Source organism: Lepidochelys olivacea (assembly GCF_965140295.1).
Source record: "Lepidochelys olivacea isolate rLepOli2 genome assembly, chromosome: 28".
Lineage (NCBI taxonomy): Eukaryota > Metazoa > Chordata > Testudines > Cheloniidae > Lepidochelys > Lepidochelys olivacea.
Genome location: NC_140438.1, coordinates 2,996,409 through 3,005,361, shown reverse-complemented (window position 1 = coordinate 3,005,361; position 8,953 = coordinate 2,996,409).

Here is an 8,953-nt window from a genome sequence, read left to right as displayed (position 1 = left end):
TGCAAGGGGGGGGTTGGACCCAGCCCACAAGACCACGCTGGTGAAGTCTTTTTTCACATCCCAGGCCTTAGCTGCTCACAATAAGAAAGGGGACAGGAGCGGGGCAGGACCCAACTATTTGTTCAGGGTTTGTACAGCTCCGAGCGCCTCTCGGGTAGTCAATAGGCAGACTGCAGGCCAAATGCCAGGACCAAAGAGAGACAGATCGCACCGGGAAGATGGGAAAGCCACTCAGTAGCAAGCAGCAGGCAGGAGCATGGCCTTGGTAAATATTATTTATTTCGGCAGATAAGAGATCCCCGAACAAGAGGCACAGAGGAAACACAGCCTGAGCACGGAGGCAAAGGCGTGTGCAGCCGGGAGGGGCGAAAATATTGACTTTGGCCCACGCTGGCTGATAAGGTGTCCCCTCCGAAGCAGCCTGCTGATAAATATTTGCGTTGTCGGCAAATACGAGGAAAGAGGAGCACTCAGCCGGGGGCCCCAGAGCAAACCCTCTGCTCCTGGCACAGCCCAGAGAGTTGGGTCTGCAAACCCAAGCCCCGCCAGGGCCGGAAATGGAGCCGCCGAGAGATCTCGCTTGTATGGTCCCCACAGTACACGAGCGCCTCCCGGTCTTTCATGCATTTATCTTGGCAACCCCCTGGGAGGCAGGGTGATCATCCCCATTTTATAATTGGGGAAACTGAGGCACAGACCAGCAGCACAGGTTTGAGGCCCCTGGGCCCTATCCCCCAATCTTGCCAAACATCCTGTTCTTTAACCGCATGCTCTGCGGGACAGGGGCTGGCTGCCCCGAGGCCTTGAGACACACCACTGCAAACCAGCACTGCAGCGGTTGGGGCGGGGGGACGGGGATGGGACCGTTTTGCTATGCTACCATCTCCTGCCTGTTTCCCCACTGCACCACGGAAAAGGCGTGCAGCCAGCCTCAGTTTCCCTTGCAGACGGCTCTGAGGCCAAAGGCCTGGCACCCCCAGGACTCGGACAGGGCCCTTTTTGCTGCGGATGGGAGGCCCGGGTCCCCCACCTCAGTCCTCATCACGAAAACCGGAGCCCTGCTGGATTCACACCCACGCTCCCCTCCACTCAGCCGCAGCGAGAGGCGCCCGCAGGTCAGGAGAGGCCCCCCTCCCCGCCGGCTACATTGTTTCCTGCCGCCTGGAGACACCTCACTCATCTGCAGGCCCATTCTCCCGCCACCCCCACCGGCCCTTTGATGCAGGGCTCTGGAGAGTGGCGGCCCCCCTCACCTCGCCCACTCAGGGGAAGTGCCGTGTTTAATTACACAGGGTGGGCGAGGGGATGACACAGCCGGAAGGGAAAGAATGCTCTGAAGAGTTCACTGCTCCCCCTCCCAGAGCCGGGGAGAGAACCCAGGCGTCCTGGCTCCCAGCCCCCACTGCTCTAACCACTAGACCCCACTCCCCTCCCAGAGCCAGGGAGAGAACCCAGGCATCCTGGCTCCCAACCCCCACACCTTCTAACCACTAGGCCCACCGCCTGGGGCGGAGCCACACACCCTGCGTCTCCTGCACCCGGTCAGCTGTAACCAGAGCCCCCCTGAGCCAGATTCCTGACATAACCAGGTCACCCGCTCGGGGCTGCAGCAGCTCCATTCACAGGGGCCCTTATGTAACATTTCCCAGCCAGGTACCTGCCGGGCAGCTCCTTACACAACGCGCCAGCCCCCCGGGGGGGCTTTCCAGGAGCCGCGGCGCCACTGGAGCCGCGCGCCTGCCATTGGCCTGTACCCAGGAGGGTGGAGGATGCGGGGCAGGCATAAAAGCTGCCCGCCCCGGACCCTGCGTGTGCCATGTGGCAATAAACCAAGGCAGAGTGCTGGGAACACCGTGTTCTCTCGGCTTAACCACAGGCTGGTCGGGAGCCAGCGACTCCCGCCCCTGCTCTCACATGCTAAGTTATTCCTTGGCTGCTCCCAGAGCCAGGGAGAGAACCCAGGAGTCCTGGCTCCCAGCCCCCCCTGCTCTAACTCACCAGCCCCCTCTCCTCTCCCAGAATCAGAGAGCCACCACTGTGGGTAGACAGACACACGCTATCTCGCTGAAATCAGCGGCCGGGGTGGGGGCGGGGGGGGGATGATGTCTGGGTGGGTTTATTGCCCATCTGTTGTATACAGCTGGTCTTAGCATACTCCAAGCCTCAGTGTAGACGTGCCCCGGACCTCACCCCTTCTCTGCCCCACCAAAACCCACTCCAGCACCACCCCTGCCGTCGGGCCTCAAACCGACAGCAGCCCCAATCCGCCAGGCCGAGCGAACCGGGACTCGTAGCTAGGTGGGACTGGAGACCAGCCAGCGGCGGAGCAGCAAGCAGGAGGAGGAGCCCTGCACGTGGGAAAACACGGCACCATGCCCCCGCCCTGCTAACACACCCCTCTGTGCCAACAAATACCAACCGCTCCAGTAACCTCTGCCCTACTGTATTTTTTATTATGGCAATTTCGCGGGCTAACACACACCAGGGCTAGGGAAGGATTGCAACATTTACAGTAACCCCGGCACGCTGGCTCTTTCCAAAACAACCCGTGATGTGCAGAAATCTCGCCAGCGTGATGGCCGGTGCGAACAGCCCTCGATTTCCTGGGACGCGCGGGAGATTCGGCGTCCCCAAACACGGGGCAGAATTTCGCTGGCTTTGTGCAAAGCCCCAGGGCTAGTGCCAGACGATCGGGCTTTCTCCTGGAGCGGGAGGAGGAGACGTGGTTACGTTCCTCCGGGTCATCCCGAGCCGGACAAGACCAGCCTCTTTTAGGAACGGAACCGACGGCGTTTAATTCGGGCCTGGGGAGCGGTAAGGCTCCCAGGAAGAACCCTTGATCCTCTTGACGGTCCGGGGCATGGATGTTCTCTGCCGTAATCCGTACGCCGGCAGCCCATCATCGGCTAAGCTGGCTTTTTTAGGTGGCACATCTTGTGCCCCAATCCGTCCCCCGTCCGGTGCGTACTATTCTGCCCCCCTCTAAGGTCAAAGGGCACTGAAGAATCCAGCACCGGGCAGGCCTGCAGGGTGCATGCTGTCTCCTGGCTGGCGGACAGGGTTCCTCTTCTTTGAGCCCAGGAGGGACCGGGATGGAAAATGTCAGCCCGGCTCTTTTCGGTAGAAAGCTGGGAGATTTCCCAAAAGGAGAGGGGGTATTTATTAGGCCCAGTAACTGGCAAGGAAGGACTGTGAGACCTGCCCCCCTGGGTCTTCACGGAGCCTAGCAACCCCAAAAAGCTGCAAGCCAGGACTCCTGGGTTCTCTCCCCAGCTCTGGGAGGGAAGTGGGGTCTAGTGGTTAGAGCGGGGGGGGGGGGAGCCAGGACTCCTAGGGCTTTGCCATTGTGTGCTCCTGCGTCACTATCCTTGACGCGCACACACACAGAGAGACACACAAAGAGAGCAGTTCACACACAGAGCAAGGGTGGGGGGAAAACGCGCCGGGAGCCTCCTGGGGCCGCGCCACGCGAACAGCCCTCGCCCCCCGACATGCTGCTCTCCCGGGGCTGTGGGCTGGCCGGGGAGGGGGGGGATCACACAATGACTCAGTCGCCGAGGCGAGCTGGCCCGGATTACATAAGCCACTCGCGGCGATTATGAAAGGGGCCCACACGCACTTGTCAGCCCCAGCGACAGGGGCCAGCCAGCTCACCCGCAGGGGGGCTCTCTCCATTCCCCCCCTCCCACCCCAGAGCGGGGCAAGAGGCTAGCCAGGTGTGGGCAGCTGAGATGCAGCCAGCTCTGGGGTGGGGCACTGATTGTAGCACCACGGTCACGCCCCCTACGGAAGCAGGGGAGGGGCCCCTGAACAGCTCCGCTCACCCCACAAGAGGAATCCACCCTCCCGCTGCTCAGACCCCCACAAGCCCTGTCTGGGAGTCCCGCAAAACTCCCCCACGACGCCGTCAGCTCCCAATGCACCCTCATCAGCCCCTCTCCCATGCACAACTCCTAGCAACTTAGCATGCCCCCGGCCCCCCACACAGAGCCTCCAGCTCCTAGTGACCCCCAGCCTGCCCCCATGTCAGGAACATTCAGGGGAGAGGGGTGTGAAGCTGTGTCCATGAGGAGGTGGCTGAGGGGAGGTGCTCCCCCCACAGCGCCTTCTCCCATAGACCCCCAACTCCACCCCCCCTGCTGATGCCCTACGGGACCCCCACCCCCATAAACCCAGCCCCCCAGAACCTCCCCATCCCCTCTGCCCTACATAACCCCGAGCCCCCCACAGAGACGCCAAGGCCAGCCCCTGACTTCCCAGCTCCTCCCCATCCTACAGACAGCCCCAAATCCCTTCCCCCTCCCCATGGATGCCCCCCAATAGAAATCCCAGCCTCTCTGCACTATGGGACCCCCTCATGCCAGCCCTTCCCCCTATGGGCACCCCTCCAGGCTACCCCTGCCCCCCACAATAAAGGACCTTTCCAGCCACCCCTCAGCCCTATGAAATCCCCCAAACTTCTTAGCTCCTCCCCTTATGGACCCCCTCATAGCTCCTCTGCACCCCCATGCTCCCCAGCCTTTCTACCCTATGGGACCCCCAACTCCCCAAATCCTAGCCTCTCACCCAGCCCCTCTACTCCCTCACCCTAGGGACCTCCAGCCTCTCTGCCCTATGGGACCCCCACAGCCTCTCTGCCCTATGGGACCCCAAGCCCGCATGGAATCAGCCACCCAGTCCCTGTACCTTACCAGACTCTCTGCCCTACGGGACCGCCAGCCCCCACGGACTCCAGCCCACCAGCCCCTAAGTCCTACAGGACTCCCGGCCCCACGGATCCCCCTCCCCGACCCCACGAGACCCCCAGCCCCACGGATCCCCTCTCCCCGACCCCACGGGACCCCCGGGACCCCCAGCCCCACGGATCGCCCCTCCCCGGCACCACGGGTCCCCGGCCCCATGGATTGCCCCTCCCCGGCACCACGGGTCCCCCCGATACCCCCCTCCCCGGCCCCACGGGACCCCCGATCGCCCCTCCCCGGCCCCACTGGGCCCCCGGCCCCATGGATCGCCCCTACCCGGCCCCACGGATCGCCCCTCCCCGGCCCCACGGATCCCCAGCCCCATGGATCGCCCCTCCCCGGCCCCACGGGAGCCCCGGATCGCCCCTCCCCGGCCCCACGGATCGCCCCTCCCCGGCCCCACGGATCGCCCCTCCCCGGCCCCACGGATCGCCGGCCCCACGGATCGCCCCTCCCCGGCCCCCCGGGATCCCCGGCCCCACGGATCGCCCCTCCCCGGCCCCACGGGACCCCCGGCCCCACGGGACCCCCGGCCCCACGGATCGCCCCTCCCCGGCCCCACGGGACCCCCGGCCCCACGGATCGCCGCTCCCCGGCCCCACGGGACCCCCGGCCCCACGGATCGCCCCTCCCCGGCCCCCCGGGATCTCCGGCCCCACGGATCGCCCCTCCCCGGCCCCCCGGGATCCCCGGCCCCACGGATCGCCCCTCCCCGGCCCCCCCGGCCCCACGGATCGCCCCTCCCCGGCCCACGGGACCCCCGGCCCCACGGATCGCCCCTCCCCGGCCCACGGGACCCCCGGCCCCACGGATCACCCCTCCCCGGGCCCACGGGACCCCCGGCCCCACGGATCACCCCTCCCCGGGCCCACGGGACCCCCGGCCCCACGGATCACCCCTCCCCGGGCCCACGGGACCCCCGGCCCCACGGATCACCCCTCCCCGGGCCCACGGGACCCCCGGATCGCCCCTCCCGGCCCCACGGGACCCCCGGATCGCCCCTCCCGGCCCACGGGACCCCCGGCCCCACGGATCACCCCTCCCCGGGCCCACGGGACCCCCGGCCCCACGGATCGCCCCTCCCCGGCCCCACTCACCGCGGCGCCGCTCCCCGTCTGTCCCTCCGGCAGCTCAGCCCCATGCCCAGCCCCGCCCCCCGCCGCTCGCCCCCATTGGCCGCCGCCGGCCCCGCCCCTCTCGCCGTCCATTGGCCGTCCGGCAGCTCGGCGGCTCCCATTGGCCGGCCGGGCCCCGGGCATGCAGGCGGCCGCGTGAGGCCGCCTGGCCCCGCCCTCGAGGGGCGAGTCCCGGCCGGGCATGCAGGGCCGCGCGTGCCCCGGCCCCGCCCCCCGCCGCGGCCCATTGGCCCGCGCCCCGCCCGGCCCCGCCCCGCCGGCCGCCCATTGGCCGGCGCCTCTCTGCAGCGGCAGCTGGGGGGACACGTGCGGGCCCGGCGCACGTGGCAAGCGGCGGGCAGAAGGCGGGGGCGGGGCTAGTGAGGGGGCGGGGAGCTCGGACGCCTGGGTTCCATCCGGGGCTCTGGGTGGGGAGGAAGGGGTCTGGGAGAGCAGGGAAAGTTGCACTACCCCCGGGAGCCCCATTTCTCAGCCCCAGCTTGACTCTGTATCCACCTGGAACAGGTGGGGAAACTGAGGCCCAAGCACAGGCAGGGGGACGCCCACAGCTACAGCCTGTCACTGGCAGAGCCCCTGGGCCTTGCTTCTACCACTGACTGCCCCTGCTCTAACCACCAGCCCCCACTCCCCTCCCAGAGCGGGGGAGAGAACCCAGGAGTCCTGGCCCCCAGCCCCCCCGTTCTAACCACCAGCCCCCACTCCCCTCCCAGAGCAGGGGAGAGAACCCAGGAGTCCTGGCCCCCAGCCCCCCCTGTTCTAACCACCAGCCCCCACTCCCCTCCCAGAGCTGGGGAGAGAACCCAGGAGTCCTGGCGCCCCCTGCTCTAACCCACCAGCCCCCACTCCCTTCCCACAGCCCGGGAGAGAACCCAGGAGTCCTGGCCCCCAGCCCCCCCTGTTCTAACCACCAGCCCCCACTCCCCTCCCAGAGCGGGGGAGAGAACCCAGGAGTCCTGGCCACCAGCCCCCACTCCCCTCCCAGAGCTGGGGAGAGAACCCAGGAGTCCTGGCGCCCCCTGCTCTAACCCACCAGCCCCCACTCCCTTCCCACAGCCCGGGAGAGAACCCAGGCGTCCTGGCTCCCAGCCCCCCCTGCTCTAACCACCAGCCCCCACTCCCCTCCCAGAGCTGGGGAGAGAACCCAGGAGTCCTGGCGCCCCCTGCTCTAACCCACCAGCCCCCACTCCCTTCCCACAGCCCGGGAGAGAACCCAGGAGTCCTGGCTCCCTGCCCCCACTCCAACCACTAGGCCCCAGTCTCCAATCAGCGCTGTCCAGGACAATGTGTCTCAGCCACTCCTCTGGGGCAGGAGCCAGGTGAGGCTCCCCGCAGCCCCTCCCCACGGCTCATGGGGCTGCGTTCGGGAATAGGTAGTCCCAGATCTGGGGCAGGCCCTGCCCCACTCCGTGGGTGTAAGGAGCCGGGGTGGGGTCTGGGGAGCTAGGTTAGGAGGCCAGAACGCCTTGTTCCGGGACATCTATTAATATCCGGAGCTGAGACAGCCCCAGGCTTTGGCTCTGTGGCACCAACCAGGCAAGCAGCAATCCGGCTCTGGCAGCTGGATGGGGCCTACGCCAGGGATCACTCCAACCCCCTGACCCTGTCTCCCTGGTGTAGCTTCAACCTTATCTCCAGTCCTGGCCCCTCCCTCAGCTGCAAATCAGGTGCAGGAACCTGAGGGACTTGGCACAGAATCCAGCGTGCGAGACGTAGAAATCATGGGGATTCGGTGCAGGGTCCAGCGTCTGTGATGCCGAAATCGGGAGGATTTGGGGCAGGGTCCAGCACGTGTGATGCTGAAATCGGGGGGATTTGGGGCAGGGTCCAGCGTGCGAGACGTAGAAATCCGGAGGATTTGGGGCAGGGTCCAGCGTGCGAGACGTAGAAATCGGGAGGATTTGGGGGCAGAATCCAGCGTGCGAGACGTAGAAATCGGGAGGATTTGGGGGCAGAATCCAGCGTGCGAGACGTAGAAATCGGGGGGATTTGGGGGCAGAATCCAGCGTGCGAGACGTAGAAATCGGAAGGATTTGGGGGCAGAATCCAGCGTGAGAGACGTAGAAATCGGGAGGATTTGGGGGCAGAATCCAGCGTGCGAGACGTAGAAATCGGGAGGATTTGGGGGCAGAATCCAGCGTGCGAGACGTAGAAATCGGGAGGATTTGGGGGCAGAATCCAGCGCGAGACACGTAGAAATCGGGAGGATTTGGGGGCAGAATTCAGCGCGAGAGACGTAGAAATCGGGAGGATTTGGGGGCAGAATCCAGCGTGCGAGACGTAGAAATCGGGAGGATTTGGGGGCAGAATCCAGCGTGCGAGACGTAGAAATCGGAAGGATTTGGGGGCAGAATCCAGCGTGCGAGACGTAGAAATCGGGAGGATTTGGGGGCAGAATTCAGCGCGAGAGACGTAGAAATCGGGGGGATTTGGGGGCAGAATTCAGCGCGAGAGACGTAGAAATCGGGGGGATTTGGGGGCAGAATTCAGTGCGAGAGACGTAGAAATCGGGAGGATTTGGGGGCAGAATCCAGCGCGAGACACGTAGAAATCGGGAGGATTTGGGGGCAGAATTCAGCGCGAGAGACGTAGAAATCGGGAGGATTTGGGGGCAGAATCCAGCGTGCGAGACGTAGAAATCGGGAGGATTTGGGGGCAGAATCCAGCGTGCGAGATGTAGAAATCGGAAGGATTTGGGGGCAGAATCCAGCGTGCGAGACGTAGAAATCGGGAGGATTTGGGGGCAGAATTCAGCGCGAGAGACGTAGAAATCGGGGGGATTTGGGGGCAGAATTCAGTGCGAGAGACGTAGAAATCCGGAGGATTTGGGGGCAGAATCCAGCGCGAGAGACGTAGAAATCGGGGGGATTTGGGGGCAGAATTCAGTGCGAGAGACGTAGAAATCCGGAGGATTTGGGGGCAGAATCCAGCGCGAGAGACGTAGAAATCGGGAGGATTTGGGGGCAGAATCCAGCGTGCGAGACGTAGAAATCGGGAGGATTTGGGGGCAGAATCCAGCGTGTGAGACGTAGAAATCGGGGGGATTTGGGGGCAGAATCCAGCGTGCGAGACGTAGAA